Genomic DNA, 22,123 nt, shown 5'->3' with positions numbered 1-22,123 from the left:
TGAAATTTCGTGTGAAGTATTCTTGAGGAAAGAATTCGTCTAAGGTGATGGGGATTATTGCTTCCTGTTCAAGGAGATCAATAGGTAAGACATTATACTTACTAATTGGTTTTATCTCCTTCTTCGCCTTAGAGCGTCTGGGATGTTTCTTTTTTGTTGTCTTTTTCTTTGTCGAAGAGGTTGTGATTCTGGCATCACCTTCTTTTTCTGCTTTCTTCTTGTGACTAAAGTCCAGCCTTCCTCTTCTTCATCATGAGGCATGGGAACCAAATCTGAATACTCGTGATGTGATGTGCAGGACAAATCCACCACTTCCACCATGACTAGCTCCAGGCTTCCGAACTGAATGAGTCTTATTTGCTTCTTTTGGTCGTTGGATGGGAAGGCTTTTAAAGTGACTGAAGCATGATTTGATTCTACCATATCATTAAGATCTAGAACAATCTTTCCATCATTGGCAAGTTGCATGATCTTCTCCTTCAATGTAATGCACTTCTCGATATGATGGCTTATTAAGGGGTGATAACGACAATAGTTCGGATCAGATGTTCTCCCTACTTCTTCTGGTCGCTTGGACTCGGGAAATTCTATAATCCTGTTCTCGAGTAAGTCCTCCAATATTCTTGCTAAGTCAGAATATGGAAAGGGATACTTCTTAGCCTGCAGTTCTTTTAACGCGAGTCTATCTTTCTTACCATTCTTGGTGAATGACCCTTTCTTTTGTTCATTCTTCGGTTTTGAAGATATCTTCACAAGAGCAGACGTAGTGGTGACTGCAAAAGACTCCTTTACAGAACTCTTGAAAGGCTTATCAATCTTCTTGAAGTCCTTCTTCTCCTTCTTGTACTCTGAAGAACTTCCATCACGGTTGGCAATAGTAAGCTCCATATCATGGGCCAGCGTTGCCAATTCCTGAAAAGATTTTGGTTTTATACCCTACAGAATGTACAAGAGATCCCATTTCATACCTTAAATGCACATCTTCACAACGGAAGTTTCTGACAAGCGATCCTTGCACTCCAGACTCAGAGCACGCCAACAGTTGTTGTAATCAACAACAGGCTCGTCCTTCCATTGTTGTGTCTTGGTTAACTCTTTCATGCTTACGATGTGACGTATACTGTAAAACATGTTCATGAATTCTTCCTCCATCTGGTCCCAACTACTAATGAATTTCGGTGAAAGATATGTATACCAATCGAAGGCTATTCCCTTAAGGGGAACGAATAAATGGCTTAACCAACAAATCTCCCGTGGTCCCAGCATTATTGCAAGTCTCCACAAAATCTACTATATGCTGCTTAGGCTTTCCCTTGCCATCAAATTGTTGAAATTTTGAAGGTGCATAGCTACTTGGCATTTTCATCTTATCAATCCTCTTGGCATATGGCTTTATATAACGATGATTGCAATGAGAATCTCCAACCAATTGCATTTTGAGCGCACCTGCTATTATATCCTCGATTCTTTGAACAGTTAATGAATCATCTTCTAGCTTTTCACCCTTTGAGCTATGTTTGGATCCGCGGCTTCGATTGTTGTTGGCGTTCGAATCACTTTCACTAGGGCGTTTTTCAAGCTTCTTTTGCAAGGCAGCAATCTGGACATCTTTCTCTTCTCTATCTGTCATCATCATTTGGATGAGATTCTTCAAGTGTTTTGGCTTCATGTACCATGATAGTACGATCGTCGTGTTCTTGAATCGCTTTGAACAAATGCAGGATTGACGAATGTGATGTAGAGGAGGAACCACTATTCCTATCATCATCGTTGGCCACATTCAATGGTTGAATGAGGGGATTCGAGGAGAATCTTTCAAACATAGCGTCGCCTGAACTCTCATGTGTGAAAAGGTTTGAATTGAGTACAGCAACTTCACGCACTCCAAAGAAAAGTGGCGCCATGGATGATCGTGAAGTGGATAAGACACCTAGTTTAGTGCGCAATTTGGTAGGTATAGATATTGCTCGCAAGTTGGAAGCAGCACTCCTGATAGCAGCCTTCTTCGTCCCTTTAGTATGGAAATCAAAGGTTACACCATCAATAAAATCACCAAGAATCATGGATCTCCGCTGGAATTGATCAATGTTCTCCACATCAGAATGAGAGATGTTTTTCTTTGGTGCTATTGCTTGGAAAATATTTGAACTTTGTTTGGAGAAATAGATGAGTGGTAGAGAAAGTCCCACCGGGCGTGCCAAAAATTTGTAAACACAAATTTTAGATGTCTGCTACAAAATAGAATTAAAAGATGTGAACAAAGGATAATTTCATTAATATAAAATTTGAGTACAATCTCTAATATATATCCACTGATTCGATCTCCAAGAATGATTTGATTTTCTTGAATGAGGACCTCCGGGCTTGATCTCCTTCAAGTATGGCTTCTAGAACATAAAAGCTTTGATGCTTGTTGTTCTTCTTCTAGGTTGAATGATTTGGTTTGGATGTGTAGACTGGGAGAGTTTCTGAACTCTGGAGCAGCTTTCTCTCTCTCTCTTTCTAGTCTTCTATTTTTCTCCCCTGGCAAATGAAGAGGAGCTCTTTATTTATAGAGTTAGAAGAACCCTAGGGTTTTGACTTATCCTGCCTCCTGGGCCTCATGGACATAAGCCACTTAAGAGTCCAATTTTGCATTTAATGAGTCAATGACCCAACAATAAATAAATTAATTAAAATAGGCCATGTTTAATAGTAAGCCCAAAGAAGAAATTCCGCACAGTCGAGCGCATAAGCAGTTTTGGCTTTTTTCTGATGAAAATTTCTTTTCGCCCGGTCGACCGGGCGGGAAAACTGCGATTTTGCTATAGCTTGCGAATGTTGTATCTCTCAAACCACGAATTGGATCGGGGCATTTGACCTATAATTGGAAAGCACTTGAAATCTAGTTTCCAACCCAACTTGAACTTCTTAATGATCAATTTTGTATCAAAGTTATGATGAAAATATTGAGCAGGTGTCAGTTTTGGCACTTCTTTCACTAACTCTTTGCTTCATTCTAACTCGAAATTGTCCTAAACGGATGCATTGTGATCGTCGTATACAAGCTATCTTCATATTCAATGATTAATAGGCTTGATCTTTGATAATTATAATCAATTTGCATCAAAAGAACATGAAAATCATCGAAACACGCAAACGGAGAGTAGTAGAGCACAACTTACGTAATTCATGCCATTATGCACCTAAATGCTCTAAAACGAGTTCTCAATGAAATTAAAGTGCATCTAAAAAATATATATAAATGTGACATATCATTCATCAAACAATTTGCTTCAACAATACCATTAGCATCATCCTCACCATTAAAATTTGCTATCTTTATATGATTCTATGTGTAAATTACTCATTTGTCTTCTTTAACTTCTTTTATATCCAATTTTTTGTTTGATGAACAAGGCAAACGAAAATTACTTAAACATTAAGGTACAAACAAAAAGAGGAAGGGATCAAATTTATTACCATATTGAATAGAAATTATATATTTCTGTTTAAGAATCAAAAGGAGTAGTGAAATGATTGAAATCTATTGGGATAATTAGTGTAGACTGCCTAGGACTGTTTGTGGATCAGTTTGGTGCGCTTTGGAATACAACCTAAACCAAAACGTAAAAGTTGATTTGACATTTTCCAAACCAAACCAAACCGCATTTTTGCCAAACCGTCCCAAATTGCAGCACATGAAAAAAATTTGGTGGAGTGCGGTTAAACTATTTATTCATCCTCGATGTGAGTTATGTGCCATGCGGTTTAATTAATCATTTTTTCATCTTTGTCGACTATGATAAACTTTTATAAAATTATTGCCGGAAAATAGTTACTTAGCTACAAATTATTGGAAAAGTAACTCATAAATGACTAAAATATGTGGTACAAAGTTGTCGAAACCTAATGCATAGTTATCATAAAACCAGATAATCGAATACAAGAGTCCAAATAACCACTGTAAAATAAATATAGGTTCGTCTAAATAGTTTTGCGGTTTATGGTGCGGCTTTGTTTAATAAAAGTTCATACTCAACACAAACCGCAAAGCGGTTTGTTTGAAATCACAAACCAACCCACAAAAATTCATACTAAACACAAATCGCAAAGCGGTTTTGTTATAATCAACCTGACCCGAATTAGATGGAGCATGCAAATGCTTTTCAGCAGAAACCTCCACACAACCCATATTCTAACACATTAAACCCAGGTTGGAGGGATCACCCCAACTTTTCCTACAAAAGCAACAATGTTTAGAATCCTCAACCTCTACCACAAACTTCCTACCAACTACCTCATCAACCCACCATAACATGCTGCTAGACAACAATATTACCAAGGGGCTTCTCGGAACCCCCCACCTGGTTTCAATTGGCCTTCACACCAAGGCTATCAGTAGTAAGTTTCTCACAATGCCAGCTTTCAATAGCCTATCATGTCTAATCTGATGATGGTGATGGTTTCTATGCAAAAGAGTCATGAAGAGAGCGTCAAGGATTTGAAGAACACTACCAAACACTTGGAGAATCAACCTGCTCATGTGGCCGAAAATAATGCAAAGAGGCAACCAGGTCATCTGCCGGAGCAACCCATCCCCAAGGAGACTGTTAATGCTTTTACACTTTGTTTGAAGCGGGGAAGAGTTTGATGTCTAAGGTCGAACTAGCTAAGGAAGATCAGACAAGAAAGTCGAAGGAAAAGGTTTCTGAAATGCCTATTTCACCAAGGCTACCTTTTCCCCATAGGATGTAGAAGTCAAAGGTCGATTAGCAACTTGGTAAGTTCCTAGTTACGGTCAAGAACCTTGAGGTAACAATTCCTTTTAATGAACTTTTTCTCAAGTGCCTGTTTATGTTATGTTTTTGAAAGACATGATTACTAAAAAGAAAGACTTTGGTGGGGTAGATCGAGTCGCTCTAAATGAAGAGTGTACTGTTGTTTTACAAAATAGAACCCCACCTAAGTTGAAGGATCCTGGTAGTTTTCCATCCCTTTCCATGTACGTGCATTATTTATAGATAAGGCATTGTGTGTGATTTAGGTGCATCTGTGTCTGTCATGCCTTTGTCTGTTTCTAAGAAACTGAATATGGGAGCACTTAAGTGCACTCAAATTACTTTGCAAATGGTCAATCATTCTATAAAATACCCTCTAGGTGTTTTAGAAGACGTACCTGTTAGGGTGGAAAAGTTTTATATTCCTGTTTATTTTGTTGTACTTGATATGGAGGAGGATGCCCAACTTCCTATTATTCTTGGTAGGCCATTTTTGTGTACTGTTGGTTCTGTTATAGATGTCAAGTCTGGGTCGTTGACTTTGAGTGTTGGTGATGATCATGTCACTTTTAAACTTAAGTCTCCTATGCTTGAGCAAACTTGCTGTAGGATGGACATTCTTGAGGAGATTGTTCCATCTGCACTCCCGCGAATGCTTTGTGCTGACCCTCTAGAAGTTGCACTTACTATGGATGTTTCCCCAAGCATCGATGCTGAAGTCGATGCCTTCATTATCGATAATTTGGAAGGACCTCAGGTTGAAAAGGGAAAAAGATCGGTGGTTATGAAAAATGTGCATTCTACCTATGCACCTGAGGTAACGTGCCCGACTGCAAGCCATAGTGCCAGTCTTATAAGGAGGAAATGTTTGATGAGGGGGGGCACTCATTGCCAAACCCCTCCGATTTGAGATTGAGGAGGTAATATTATCGTGGGGACCTCTATAAACCAGCGATGTGTGGGAGGCAACCCGTAGTTTTTTTTCTTATCTCTTTTTTCATTATTTTTTCATTTTTCCCTTTTAGAGAGTGAGAGAACGGGAGAATACTAACGTTAATTTATCCTCTGAGCATCGTCCTATAGTTCATCTTGCGGCACTAATAAGGACATTGCCACGCTCAGCTTGGGGGAGGATTTTTGTATGTATTTTCTCTCTCTTTTACTCCCTTTTAGTGTAGATTTTTTTTTGCTTTCTAAGGCTAGATTTATTTGCTTTCGAAAAAAAAAGTTGCTGAAAAAAATACAAAAATACAATGTTCATGACTCGTTTGATTGCCTCCCTGTGCCCCATGCTATATTTTGATTGAAAAATGATTTGACTTTGTTTTCTGGATAGCTGGGAATTTGTAATTGTGAGGCTATGATGTGATGTTTGATTACTATGACTCTAAGCAGATTATGATTAATATACATTGCATTTGACTGCATGCCTGAAATGGTTAGACTGCGATGCTTGTCTCTTTCCTATTGGATTCATGTCATTATCCAGTCTGTTTCTTGTGTGTTAGTTCCTCATTAGCTGATTGATCTTGACTTTGACAATGTACTTACTGATATCTGATGACTTGTGGCAATTGTTATGATAGAGGCTTTCTTTTGTCTAATTCTCGAGCCTCTGAGTGATTTTTTTATATACTATTATCCTCCTTAGCCCCGTTGAGCCTAATGAATATTTCATGTTACTAAACCTCATTACCCGCCCATGGCCCTTACTATGATATTATTCCTAAGCCTATCTTGGTGAGCATTTGTATAAGTTAGTTTCTGAGATGGTTTTTATGAGTTACTTTGGATGGAGATGATTGTGTTTTGTATGGTTCGAAGTTTAAGAAAAAGAAAAGAATAAGCAAAGTGAGATATAAATGTGAATATTGGATCGAAAAAATGCAAAGAAAAAGAAAAGAAATATTGAAAAAAGTTCAAAATTCCTTCTTTCACATTGTTTGCAAAGAAAAATCCATTATATTGCTTCAAGGATGGGTTTGTTGAAGATTTTATTGATTCATAGAGTTTGGACATTGTTATTGGATTTGTGTTTTGGGTGATGCATAAGACTCACTTGGCCTTGTTTTTAGTGACTTTTGCTCCCTCATTCTTGGTTTTTCCACCACATTTCCTATACATATTCCTTACCCTTACCTAAGCCCCATTACAACCCTAAAAAGTCCTCTTGAGATTGTATTTACATTGTTTATTGGATAGATGTAGAGTCAGTTTGTCAAAGTTAAAGAGTATGTCTGCTAATCGAGTCGACTTGATTAGAATGAGTGGCATTATACCTTATTAAATACATGAGAGAGTGAGTGGGAAGGGATATCTATGGGTCGGGTCGGTGAGTGTTCGGGCACATTCTTTGCCTGCCACAAGATTGAGAAGAGTAACACCTTGGTGAGCACCCTTTCAGGATGTGCATGTCATGTAACTCAATTGAGTTTAACAATTTGCTTGGGTGATTGGTAGTTAGATTAATCTGAACAGCTAAACTTGAATTTTTTCTTCTTGAACGTTTCTTAGTCATGAAAATATTTTTGAACTGTGATTTTCCTATCTGAGGGGTGAGGCAATTAATGCATGTAATTGTGCAATATCATGAGTTATGTTTAGCTAATAGGAGTTAAAATCGAAAGATCATATTAATTAGAGGCTTGTTACAATATGTAGGTTTGATTATGTTGAGCGACCGTACTGGCATATGTTAATCTAAGAGTTGTTAATGCCCTACTGTAGGATTAACGAAATACTCTAATTATTCGAACCTCAATGCAAGTATTTTTGAACTATATTGTAGTGATTAAGTTGGTATAAGCATGGTAGACTGATCGATTACCCTAAGTTTTTAATAATTTGATAAACTCACATCCTTTTGTGTTCTAGTTTATTCCAATTTAGTTATTAATTCTTCAATCAAATTCCTCTCTTGAAGTAGTTAAATAATTGAGCATAAATCTATAGAACTCCTTTTCATGTGGATCGACCTGTATTTGTCAGTTTATGCTAAACAGACACGTGCACCAGTATATATTTTAAAACCCATCACCGAACAACAACTCCAATATTTTGCCAACAAATCCAACTCTTCCCGAACACCTCATACTAGATCAAATTCTGTCAAGACTCCAGGTAAAAACTCTAATTTGTTTCAAATCTTTTTCAAAATTTTGGCATTCTCTTATTTGTTTTCCTAAATTTGCATACACCTACTTCAATTTCTCTTCTTCATCTCCCGATCAATTTATCATATACACTATTATCGATACATCAAAATTCATGTTATTACCTTATGATGAGCACAACAACAATTTCAAAGACCTTGTACAACTAGATTTTAGTCTTAAATTGGGTTGTGAACCACACCAAAATCCCATAGTACGATATTTAGGTTCTTTTAATGGCCTCGTTTGCTTGTATAATTACTTTCATGTATATGATATGGATGGTTTAGAAGAATTACCACAAAATGAATACCCATTCTTCTCTATATGCAATCCTGCTACACAAGACTACTGTAAAATTGAAAACCCTAATTCTTCTAATCACTTAGCCATAATTAGTTGGTTTGGTTGTACATCATCCGTAGTAGATGACTTCAAGATTGTTGCTCCTTTTATACCAAATGGTTTAATGGCCTCTTACATAATCTATATATGTTGCATACGTCCGTATGGTGAGGAAGGTGTGTAAATATGCATGGTTAACAAGCCAAAATGTACATGAATAACAAGTCAAATGAACACATGTACATGGCTAACAAGCCAACTGAACATATGTACAAATCTGTTAGTATATGTTCATTGGTAATTGGTCTTTGTGTTCATAACTTGGTGTTTGATGTTCATCTTGCGCACCTTCCCCCACCATATGAACGTGTGCACCTACTAATTTGTACCTCTCACGGTATTGATGAAGATTCTATCCTTTACAATGTGTATTCTTTGAGAACTAAGAAATGGAAGAGAATTTGCGATCTTAATAGGATTTGTTACTATGGTGAACATTTGAGCTATAATGCAATGGTATTTAACGATATTTTGTATCGGTTTCCCCCAAAAACATGGTTGGGAGGAGAGGTGGCCCAAGCACAAATTGGGGTTTGATTTAGTCAATGAACAATTGAAAGAACTTCCGTTCATGGATTGGCTTATTAAGTACTATCATACAAACTTCTTTGTAAATAATGGTTGCCTGGTAATACATTGCCAACTGTATCAATCAATTAAGTCTGATGTTTGGACCCTGAAATGACATGATGACTTGAGTTCTTGGGAGAAAACGAGTTATGTTCATCATGGAGACTTACATTGTCTTTGTGTCTTTCCCACCGAAAAGCTTTTTCTATATGATGGAGTAAGTGCACCATGCTTTGCAGAGCACTTCAAGATTATTGACCTAAATACTCAAATACAATCTCAAGGAGAAGCATATTTTAGTGATGTTCAAGTAGACGGTCTAGGACGTTATTATGAGACTTTCATTTCGCCTTTTGGATCAATCAAGTCCACAAAATAGGAGGATTATGAGGTTTGATTATGTATGCTCATGGATTTTTTGTTTCAAATCTTCCTAGGGTTATAGTTGTGTTGTTCCTCGTGGAGAAACTATAAGCAAGAAGTTTTTGATGATTCAGTCTCACATGATCAATAGATAAACATCCATCTTGTTAGTAGGGGTGAGCACAACCGGGTACCCGGTAGAATTTTATAGACCCGGACCCAGACCCAGACCCGGACCCACTGGGTATTCAAAATCTGGAATTGGAATTGGTCCAACCGGGTCCTAAATTTTTGGACCCAGACCCGGAACCGGTGGGTACCAGGTCCAGAACTGGGTACCCAGTTGTAAGTTTAACAACATACTAAGATGGGCCAATTGAGCTATAAATTTTTTTAAAAAAATAAATCGGCCTAAAGGCCTACTAAATACTAATTTTTTACTTAACAACTATTATCCTATTACCAATTCTATATGAGTATATGAAAAAAAACCAATTCTAAGTACTGGGTACCCGGACTTATACCCGCTCCAACCGGATACCCAGAGCCGGGACCGGTCAAACCGGGTACCCACCAGGTACTGGGTCCAAAAAAATACTACCCATAATTGGAACCAGATGCAACTGGGTCCATTTTTTTGGACCCAGACCCGGACCCAATTGGACCGGGTCCGGATCCGGACCCGGCGGGTCCATGCCGGGTCCGAGACTGGGTCTGGGTACCCGAAATTTCTGCTCACCCCTACTTGTTAGGGTGTTTCAAAGTTGACTTTTGAGTAAATGATTATCTTAAGACTTCATTTTCTCATGTAATTCAGTAAAAATTATTAGTTATGTATATCTTCAATTTTACTCTATAAAATTGACAGACTGATATTTGACAAATGTTTGTTTCAATCATTTTGTTAATTTTGGCCTTCTTTTTGGAATTAATTGGTTTGATAATGTAATTCATTAATGTTTATCGATTAATTAGGAAATGTCAAGTGATTCACATTCACCTAATTCAAACAAGTCCAAATCTAAGGATAATATATCGAAGGATGCATTTGTAATTTTCATTTCTCTCTTAATGAGATGATATAGTAGTAAATTAATGATTTCTAATTATGTTAGCCTTAATTCCTAATATAGTTGTTGCTTTGTCCTTGGACACCTAGGCCATGAGCTGTAATTATAGCTATTAATTTCTTTTGTCCTTTTCCTAGCTCACTACTATTTAAGGATGTTGTACTGCTCACAATATTTCGGAAAATGAAATATATGTGTTGATATTCCCTCATTTCTATTACTCTCTCTTCCTTTTATTCTCTCTGCCATGTGCTAAAAGATCCTAAAAATTTCAGTCTTCATGGTGTCAGAGCCATACATGTGGCTCAGCGGATAACAACCCTAATCCTCCCCTTTTTCCTAAATTTGTGCACAACAGCTTTCTCTTTCCTTCCTAAATCCTTACCCTACTCAAAAATTGAGCCTCTGATATTTTCTGCTTCGAAAACCTCTTTTCTTCACTTTTTCTGTTCTGCTTATTCTTGTAAAATTGTCTAGAATATCACTTGAAGAAATGATGAACCATTTATTATACATCCTTCTGATGGAGGAACTTCTATACAAGTTGACAAACTACATGGTTCAACTGATTATATAACCTGATGTAGAGCAATGGAGATTCAACTTGCTTCAAAAAGGTAAATAGGATTTGTTGAAGGCATTGTGACCAAACCTACTGATGATGAGATAAAAGCAGCAATGTGGGAAACCTGCAATCACACGATAATTGCTTAGATCACTCACAATCTGTCTCCTACTGTTAAAAAATTTGTCATGTTTATGAAATCTACGAAAGATATTTGGACGATCTGGAAAATAGATTTTCTCTCACTAATGGGTCTTGAAAATATAATCTAAGCAAAGAATTGTATGACACCAAACAACAATCTTGAATGTGGATGAATATTACACTGCAATGAGGTCTTTGTTGAAAGAGTTAGACTCTTTAAATATGTTCACTGTTATGATTAACCTAACTGCTAAAGCGTAAAGATTGCTTGACACTATTGGTTTGCAAAGAGAATAATCCAAGTTGTTTCAATTTTTGAATGGGTTAAATGATGTTTATAACCCTCAAAGAAGTCAGCTGCTACTATTATCACTATTACCATATGTAGAAATTGCATGTGTGCACTGTAGCAAGAAGAAGCTCAAAGAGAGCTCTTGCAACCTCCTAAAATGGAGATTGAAGTGTCTTTTATGTATAGCAAGACATATCCTGAGAGATTCACCTCTTGTGGAGCTTGTGGAAAGAGAGGATACAATAAAGACAAATGTTGGTTGGTTGTAGGCTTTCCAAAGGGGCATCCTAAACACACAAACTACGAACCAAACAACAATTTCAAACCCAAACCACCTTATCCTCATACCAGGTCCTTTGATAACCCACCCACCTGGAATCCTAGCTCCTCTAATAATCCTAGAATTGCAGCTAATGCAGCACATGGAACCTAGCAAACCACTGGCCTCCTTCTTACACCCCAACAACTTGAACAACTAGCCAAATTGTTGCCTCAAATGGCCTCTATGAAGGGCACTGAAACAGATGAAGAACTAGACCAGCAGTCCTCTAGAATGACACACTCTAGTCACAATGCTACCTTACCCAACCAAGAGTGGGTTGATTCAAACGCTTCGAATCGCATGACACCTTCCCTTCATAACCTCAACTCCACCAATTCCACTCAGAACTCTCTTACAATTAACCTGCCCACTGGTGATACTATAACCATCTCTCACTTTGAAAATGTCCAGCTTGCCAATGGAATATATATATGTAACTAATCTTGTAAAAATTTTCTATGATCGTTTTTACATTTAAAAAATTATTAGGAGGATGAGCATGGAGAAAAAATGAGTTTATTAACTCTTTGGAAAAAAGCTCATATTGGAAAGGATGGAAGCTTTCTACCAGACACACTCACAGAAGAATTTATGGTATAAGTACAGATTAAAATAAAATAATAAGCGTGCTTCCGTTTATTGTAAAGTAATACTTCTTATATTTTATATCTTAATATTTGTGTAGGATGATGCATATGCCAAGTTTGAATCATTGAAGCAAGCAAACCCTTCCAAGTCTGATAGAACGTGAAGATGAAGCCTTTGAGCACACCATGTATGGTGGAGGGATTCCCGAAAGTCACGTAGGTTATGGACTTGGAGTTCGAAAGGGAGACATTGACGGGGTGCATGGTGTCCTGAAGAAGCAAGGGTGTGGAAGAGTTCGAAAGACGACCGTGTTCATGGAGAATGATAAAGAAGAATTGTCCACTATAAAGAAGGAAAATAGATTGTTGAACACCCAAGTCCAAGAGAACAAAGAAGAAGTGTCTGTTCTCAAGAAGGAAAATAGCTTGTTGAAAGCCAAAGTTCAAGAGAACAACTCTCTGCTCAAAACTCTTGTTGGACAATTTTCTCAACTAGTAGGTAAAGTTCGTAAAGGAGAGGCTTCAATGCACCTTTTAGATTGTGCCCAAGCAGTCTTGGAAGTGACAAACCAAAAGGTACCTTCCTATTTTCAAACTTTACCTAAATTCCCCTTCCTTATGAATGAACTACTGCTTACTTGGGTTGATAATAATAGTGACAAAAGGGGGAAAGATGAGAAGGAAAAGGATATTGAGACAATGGGGAGATATGAGCTCCTGCATATTGCGGTTGATTTTTTGAGTGGCAAATATTCATGAAAAAGAGAACAGGCAGAAAGAAGAATACTATCTGATATCTGATAAATAATTGGTTGTATTTATCTTAATTGTACAGTACATAGAATTGTATATGCCAAAAATAAAGGGTGGATTCAAGGGTATTTTAGTAGGGTATATATAAGTGTCTGTCAAAGGTAGTAATGTTATAAAATGTATTGAACAACTTTCAGTAAATGAGAAAAAAGGAGGTATAGCAATAGTCCTAAGCAGCCGTTTGACTCCATTCTCCTCTCCTTTTAGTTGAAGTCCATGTCTTGACTCTTGATTGATTCTAGTATCTGTGAACATTGGGAAGGGAATAAGTGAACATTAGGTGCAGTCTTGAATTGAAGTGTTGTACTTCATGGAGTCGTTTTAGGCTTGTTTCTATTTCATGATCACTTGTGAAATGTGGATGATACATGGTACATCATGTATATGACACAGATATCATGTTGTTGTTGTCAACAATGTTATCAATACTTGGATTACAATGAAATGCGTCTTGTTACCTCAAAGGTATAGAAGAGAATTAGACTTCAGTTGACTTGAGGGTGGCATTTCCCCTACGAATTGGGTTGCTTATGTCAGACTATCACAAATCCAAGTCTCAGGTGTAATTATGCTGACATGATATGGTTCTCTCTTTTTGTGACTTGGTAGTTTATTGGAAAAAGTCAGATATTATCCCTTCTAAAAGGTGTCCATGCAACCAATTTAGGTTCATATTCTGAATAACCATTTGCAATTTCATGTTAATCACACTGAGTAGTTTTGTTTGATTAGAGGATTTATTGTCTGAAGCCTATATTTTTTTGATCTTTTTTTGTCTTTTGGCAATGGTGTGGGAAGTCGTGGCGTGACATTTCTGGTGCACCTTGCATTCTTTAAATGCTAGTTGTTTCATAGTTTTTGTATCTGGTCATCTATTATGTATTATGTTTCCATGTGGAATTCTTCTTAAGTTCGACCCTTTGGTTCATCTTCAATATGTTACTCCTTTGTCCGAGTTATTGCCATGTTAAAAGTTTAAACTGATGATATGACAATGTGATCCAATCAGGGGTAGTGTGCAGATTATTTTCATATATTAAACGAACTCCAAACTTTTATATTATCATTACTGATTATTATTTTTTTTTGGTATTTTTTTTCTCCTTTTAAAGGTACTCGAAAATAATGAAGGTATAACAGATCAAGAACGGATGGATTCAAAGTAGCTACCATCGTATCGTCATCTATTTTGCTAGTGCGCTAGATCTTATTAGTTAGCTTATTTTCAAGGTTTCACTTTGGATATTTTTATTAGACTTAACTTCGACATACAATTTGCAATTATGTTTATAGAAAAATATTGGTTAGGATTTTGGTGAATAAGCAATATTTGTAGATTTTAATTATATTAGTATACATTTATAATATATTGATCAAAGTATTTTTTTTTTCTTATCTTATATATCTTCAAGTTTCAATGTTTGTTTTATTCTAGAGTAAATGTGTATGTGTTTATATATATATATATATATATATATATATATATATATATATATATATATATATATAATATATATATATATAATATATATATATATATATAATATATATATAATTTGGAAAAATAGCAAAAGGAACTACAAAAATCGAAATACATTTTATAGCCATGAAATTTTGCCAAACAAATATCAAAATTTGAAGTCAACTTCTCTTTTCACAACGCCAAAAAGCGTCTAGATTTAGATGCGGCAAGGTGCTGCAAGTCATCGCGAATGAAGACGCTTTTACGCGACGAGACAATTGGGGACTCTGTTAGGCGTCGAGAATGGCAACGCTTTTAGACGTCGTAATTTACCTACTCAATTGGCGCGATGCTTTTTGACAGCGTCCCGAGCAAATTTCGCGACGCTTTTTGACAGCGTCCCGAGCAAATTTCGCGACGCTTTTTGGCGTCGCCAAATGGGTCAAAAAGCGTCGCAAAAACACGCTTTTAAGGATTTTGTAGATCCTAAAACTGGTGCTTCCTTAACCAATCCCTCCCATAGTACTAACCTAACTCACACCACCATTCAACCTTAGTTTTAGTGCTTCCTAGCGCACATTACCACCACTCATGAACCAACATCCTTTAATGATGCAATCACTCACCCTCATTGGACTCAAGCAACAAATACTGAAATAAGTGCACTTAGAAGCCAATAATACTTGGGTAGTCACAACTCTTCCCCCGGCAAAAAGCAATAGGTTGCAAATGGATGTTCAAAGTGAAGTTCAATGTCGAAAGCACCATTGAAAGATACAAGTCAAGACTTATCATCTTAGGGTACAGCCAGACTTATGGAGAGGATTATTATGAAACATTTGCCCCAGCGGCAAAGATGACAATAGTGAGAACCCTTCTAGCTATAGCTTCAATGCATGACTGGCATGGTGATGACCTCCTAGAAGATGTTTATATGTCCCTTCCATAAGGATATACCCACCATGGTTGGAGAATCTTTTCAACCTCACTTCCTAAATCTGCATCTACCATCTATCATAATATGTGCAAACTTCAAAAGTCCCTATATGGCTTAAAACAGGCCCCATGTGCATACTGATTGCTAACCACAACAGTAGCATCAGAAGAAGCAAGCCCCATTAAATGGTTTGCTAAAGTCTTTACCATACTCATTGACCTTGGATTGACTCAGTCTAAATCTGACTACAGCATGATCACTCAGCAAACACCTACCACTATTATACCCATTCTTATCTATGTGGACGTTTTTTAATTTGTGTTAATGACCTCTCACAAATAAGACACATTCAGTCCCTGTTGTCCAAAACCTTCCACATGAAGCAACTTGGTCCTGTGAGATATTTCTTGGGTATTAAAGTGGATAGAACTAAGAATGGATTCTTCTAATCTCAAAAAAAAATACACTCTTGACTTGTTGAACACATACAACATGACCAATGTCAAACCTCTCCACCTTCCTCTTGACAGCCGCACAAAACTTACCCTTGACAAACATGATCCTTCACCTAATCCAGTCATCTACGAAAGATTACTAGTCAAGTTAATCTATCTCATTATAACTCGTCCAGACATTGCATTTCCAGTCCAGGTCCTCAGCCAATACATGCAACATCCTACCTCTGTCTATATGCACACAACTAAAAGGCTCCTGAGGTACTTGATAGGCACACATTCCCAAGGTATTATGCTAGCTTCCTCCTCAGCAGCCCAACTCACTGCCTACTGTGACAGTGATTAGGCTAGCTGTCCAGTTATCGGAAGATCAACAACTGGCCATTGTATCTTTCTGGGTGCATCTCTGGTCTCATGGAAGACTAAGAAGCAAGCAGTTGTGGCAATATCCTCAACTGAGGCAAAGTACAAAGCAATGGCTCTGACCACTTATGAGGTGATTTGGCTCTCAGCTTTTCTCAAAGACCTATGCCTCAAAAACCTTCCTCCTACTTTGCTGAAATGTGATAACAAGGATGTCCTGGCCCTTGCTGCTAATCTAGTGCTACATGAAAGAAACCAAACATGTAGAGATAGACTGCCACTATGTTAGGGATCAAGTGAAACAAGGCCTACTCACACCCTCCTATGTATCCTATACTAATCAAGTGGCAGATATTCTGACCAAAGTTCTCAGTGTCAAGCAGCATTAAAGTCATTTGCACAAGCTGGGAGCTTCTCCTTCAGCTCACTCTCCAGCTTGAAGGGAATTATTGAGATGATATAGTAGTAATTAGTGATTTCTAATTCTGTTTGCCTTAGTCCCTAATATAGTTGTTGCTTTGTCCTTGGACACCTAGGCCATAAGTTGTAATAATATAGTTGTTAATCTCTTCTGTCCTTTTCCTATCTCACTAGCTACTATTTAAGGATGTTAAACTGTTCCAATATTCAGGAGAATGAAATATATGTGCTGACATTCCCTCATCTCTCTATTACTCTCTCTCTCTCTTCCTCTTATTCTCTCTGCCATGGGCTAAAAGATGCTAAGAGTTTCGGTCTTCATCTCTGAATTGTAAGATTATAGCATTTTGGAATTATCCCTCCACTTTTAGAATCCTGGCTCCATCACTACCCTTCTCTTCAAGAATACTGGATATAATATGTGAAGAAAATGTGTGATATAGAGTATATGTGGTTTTGAAAGCCGATGCTTGCTTTGCAAAGAATATAAAAGTAATGTTAAGATAAAGAGTTACGGTCCATTAAACAGACTAATAAGAGAATATACGTTCTTGTGTTGTTTCTTTTATATGTTATCTTTAATTAACCTATGATTGTTTATTATTTAGTTTCTATTTTCAAAACAAATAACGAACTTATATAACATGCATGTCTTAGTTCAAATATATTAGAGGATTTTACGAAGGTTATAATCGATTAACTACACTTATGTATTTCATTATAAAGCTAAATATAAACTTCGAAAAAAAAAAATTGAGAGAATAGGAAGTTATTCAAGATTCAAAAGTTAGTTTACAAAAAAAACATATTCGCCCACCGTGGGGCTCGAACCCACGACCACAAGGTTAAGAGCCTTGCGCTCTACCAACTGAGCTAGACGGGCAACTTGTTAGTAACTATACTTCTTTGTATATATTAGTTGTAGGAACTCCGAATCTGCAAGAGAACCACAACGTCCACAAGGCTTACTCGAATGATTTGGAAGTAATCCATTGCACTTTGCTATGTGTTCGTTGGGTATTTCGTGGACGGAAAATGGTAGTATGGTTCCTAAATACTACTTTAGTTACTACTTACTCAGACCTAAAGCTGATTTTATTCAGCCTATATGAGAATTTGAAGTTGCTACACAACCTAAAGAAATAAACCTATATTGACTAAAATCTTAAAATTAAAATTAATGTACTAAATCGAAATCATATGACATCTACAATACTAGTTAAAACTTAACAAAAGCATATCAAATGATATAAGTAAAAATTCCCCGACAAATATAATCATGTAAACAATAGCTGACAATTCTACATGTTCTTAACCTTCCACAAAAGAGTTTGTCGATCTATTGTAGTTTTGAGGTTGATATGGATAAGATTAAGTAAATTGTAGAAAAACCAATATCTGTTATGAAATTAAATCAATTCCAATAAACAAACTAATCTACAGTAGAATAAAAAATAACATAAAATCCAAACTCTCAAGAGTATAAGGGGAAAAAAATCTAGATACATGTAGAATAGCTCTACATTAAAGAGGCAAAAGATACATTACTAACACTAAACTTACAAAACCAATAATGAAAGAGAAAATTAGGCATTGTCTTCACTTGAAGAAGTTCTATGGCGACCAATAGATTGAGGGACAAAAACTACAGTTATATTTATATTTATATGTATTGATTTACACTTCTATCGACCAATACATTTGTTATATATATACATCGAAAAGACTTGGGTAATTAGGATTGAAGGAGCCCGACCAAAGAAAATGACTAAGAATATAAGATCATTCTCTCAACCTTCCCTTTCTCCATCTTTGGCCAATCCATATTCTCTCCTACCTCCTCAAGAGCAGAATAGCTGTATAGTTCATCAGTTGAACCCAGCAACCGCAACCAAAGGGCGGTCGAAAGCGTCCCAAGTCCCAACTCCATCAAACTCTTCACCTTCGCCATCAACGGCGACTGCATTATCTTCACCACCATCACCAACAAGCGATTTTATATGCTTCCGGAGATTTACATTGTTTTTTTATATCTCCTTCGACTTTTTAGGTCCAGTTTTTTTTCTCTTTGGTTTAACCCTGTCTCTGCAGTTTCTCATAACAAGTATAGCAAAATGGAGTCTTGTAAGTGTGAACTGCAGCAGTTGGAAGCACCATAGAAATAAGTTTATAAAAGAGAGAATTTTACCTTGGCTCCATTCGAGTTGATCGATTTCTTCTTTTTGGTACAGCCTTTCTCAATAAGAAAGAATCATAACAATTAAGTAATATTTTTCCAGTATGGAAACTATCAATAAAATCTAATCCAGTTGTGAACATTTTTTTTTTTGAGGGGAATCCAATTGTGAACTTAAAGATACTATAATCTAATTACTATACTTACAGTCGTATATTCAAATGCATTCTGAACTTGAAGGTATCAACTTGATTGCCACCTATAGTTATGCTCCATGTTACACTGTTTGGTCAAAAAGAAAGCATATCAAGCTGAACTTGTGATTTTGTCATCCCATTCTCAGGCTTCTTCGGGCTTTCAACTTTCTAGTTACTCCTAACTTGATCACAATGTGTGCAATACTTGGATTTTAACAGTACCTGACCAGCAAAAATGCCATGGCTAATCCTACTAGTAGCTGCACCAACGGTTACAACACAGGTGATGGAGAACGTGCATAATTCACGCTGATAGCAAATATGAAGATTGGCTCTTGAGCTTCCTCCTCCTGTGAGACTACCAAGAGCGGTTAGGACGTTAATTATCATATCATAAATAAATATATCCAGGTTTTGAACAAACTCTATTTGGCTTAGAATATCTGATAACTCTTCCAGATTCAAGATCAGATTAGTTTCAGATAATATTCTTACATAATATCGATAAATGAGAAAGCAATAAGGCTCCATCTGGTTAAATGAGAAAAAAATTCAATGGAATTTTTTTTCATGAGAAACATTTTCACAACACAATTGCAGACCAGTTTCCCTTTAATTTGATTCAAGGAATGAAAATTTAGAGAACCAAGAAAAAATAGAATGAAAAGGAAAGTATGAAGTATAGGGAGGAAAATGTAACATTCCTTCCTCTAAGAAAAGAAGTTTTTCATCCTTGGAAAAAGTATTTTCGACCCTTAAGAAACCAAAAAACCCCTCAATAAAAAGACGGAAAAAAAGGTCCCGAAGGAAAATGCAATACCACTTATCTTGAAGAATGTTTTTCATGCAACCAGAAACTGTTTGATACTCACCAAGAATCTTCCATGGAGGCAAAAGCACCCCAGTTGACCTTCATTGTGGATATTGCGGCAACCACAAGGGTCCAAGCCATCATTCTTCTGCTCTGACTGACTGACTATCAACTATGATGTCAATTGTTGCACATCACCAATCAGTCAATCTACTTGATTAATCTGAAAGTATTCAAAATTGTTGGTTTCAAACTCATCAAAGCAGGCACTGGTCAACCAACAGAGGGAAATATCGAGAGGAGGAGAGCAATTAGGGACAAATATTGGAGCTTACTCAACTTTGTTAAGGTTGATGGAAGTAGAAACACAGAAGCTGATAATCCAACAAGTTTTAAATTAATTCGGTTCCAGGTCAACCTTCAATAAAAGTGATTAAGGGCTCTCATTAGACCATTGAGATAAAACTATATTCCAAAAGGCGAAAAACCCAGATCACTATCTTTTAAGCAGCCCCCACTATAGTGGGTGGAAATAACATCCTAGAAGATAAAATCCCTGAACATTCTACTATTGATAGAACTATACCACACAAAAGATACCAAAGCGAAAAAATACACAGAAGAATAAGGAGTTCTCAACATAGGTCGGTAAATAGATATCCACTTACAGACAGGAATGTGAATTATTAAACAAGGTAGAATTCTACAAAGAAGATAGTATATGAATTTTAAGAGAAAAGAAGTAGAAATTTGAGGCATCTTGGAACAAAAATAAGAAATGAATCTTATTTGGAGAGGTAACCTTCCAGTAACTCAATTGCAACACTCCAAACTCTAATCAGACACATTTTTCTTACTTTCAGGAAGGTTCTTTCCACACAGTTAGGTAAAAAATGAGTCTGGCAACTCAAATGCTTATTGAAGAACCTACAGCTTTCTAGGGGTTTGGGGCGGGAAGGGGGGGGGGGGGGTGGAGGGAGGATGGTAGCTGTTTGACCAACTCAGAAAGTTCTTTTTAGGTGCTTAAGCTCTCTTGCAATAGCTCAAATTTAGAACTTGTTATGAGAGCTTTTTTGTCGTCACCTACATTTACACTGTCAAACAGCTATTAGTTAGTTTTACCAGCCATAAAAATCAAGCAGCTAATAAAAACCAGCTAGCACATTGAGCTGTCCAAATGAGCTATTGCGATAAGTAACAACAGCCAACCAGGCTAATAACTCTTTACTGTAACAGACACAACATCAATCAAATATATCTCAAACAATTACAGACAAACCCTACAGAAGGTGGTAGACCCCTCAAGAACACAAGAATGTTCAGAAAGCCAAAAACCTACAGAAGGAGGCATCCTTCCAAATCGTATAAGATGCTTATCTGCAAAACTACATCAAGACATGCAATTATGACAGCATCAACCATATTAAGAGGGGGGGGGGGGGGGGGGGAGGCGAGATGCCTCTCTTAAGCTGGGCAGAAATTATCCATATAAAACACCATAAAAACAGTTGCCAGACATGAAATGCCTATGGCTCAGCAACCACCTGCAACCTACTTGCCTTTTCCTCGAAGTTTTGCTGTGGCTTCTTCTATTGTTTGTTTGATGGATGATCTAGACACCCTAGTTTCTTCATAATGATGGCAGAATGGAGAGGTCACTAAAGCATCTGCCATTTACTGTAAAATTCTTGAACATTTTAGTGCGATCCTGCAAGTAGCACCATTAAGACAAGATCCAGATTCTAGCATCAAAGAGGCAGGAATAAGAACTGCCTTTTCCTAGAATTTCAATACAGCAAAATGAGGGCTCTTACCAGTTGCCACATTGGGAGTAATGAGACATTCCCCTTTCTTCCTTTCACTATATTTCCTCTCTAGCAAAATAACATTAATTAAATGAATAAATAAAAATTGGTGAAAAAAGTAGAAGTCAAGATTCTTACCAGCACTGAGGGGAGGCAGGGAAGAACATAATCTTCATACTTAGCACTGGCGTCTCCAGTACAGCACCCAGCTGCTGATTCACTTGAAGGCCTCACTAAAGTTTTGCATCTCCAATTATTTTCATAACTAAAATATGAGTCTGTTTCCCGTCAACTGACACACTTCAGAAAAGGGAAAAAAAAAAAAAAGACTTGATACAAAATAGGAGCTCATTTAGGATATCCGCTATCTATGGCCAGCACAAGAAAGATCATCACAACGATTTCAACAAACTTCTCAGAATATCAACAAGCTATAGTTGGCGGACCTGGCGCC

The 22,123-nt window shown here is 37.0% G+C and overlaps 1 long non-coding RNA gene and 1 other non-coding gene across 2 annotated transcripts; both read right to left on the bottom strand.

Moving 5' to 3' along the window:
- Window positions 1-17,490: 17,490 nt before the first annotated feature.
- Window positions 17,491-17,563, bottom strand: TRNAK-CUU (transfer RNA lysine (anticodon CUU)). Its single transcript has one exon. It is a non-coding gene; the product is annotated as a tRNA-Lys (tRNA).
- Window positions 17,564-18,163: 600 nt separating this feature from the next.
- Window positions 18,164-21,305, bottom strand: LOC125494988 (uncharacterized). Its single transcript, XR_007271310.2, has 2 exons — window positions 19,926-21,305; window positions 18,164-19,411 (listed from the first exon to the last, which is right to left on the bottom strand). It is a non-coding gene; the product is annotated as an uncharacterized LOC125494988 (long non-coding RNA).
- Between the last annotated feature and the right edge of the window lie 818 nt (window positions 21,306-22,123).

Source organism: Beta vulgaris, chromosome 2, assembly GCF_026745355.1.
Source record: "Beta vulgaris subsp. vulgaris cultivar EL10 chromosome 2, EL10.2, whole genome shotgun sequence".
Taxonomy (NCBI): domain Eukaryota; kingdom Viridiplantae; phylum Streptophyta; class Magnoliopsida; order Caryophyllales; family Amaranthaceae; genus Beta; species Beta vulgaris.
Note: the sequence above shows the minus strand (reverse complement) of the source record. Positions and strands in the feature narration are given on the sequence as shown.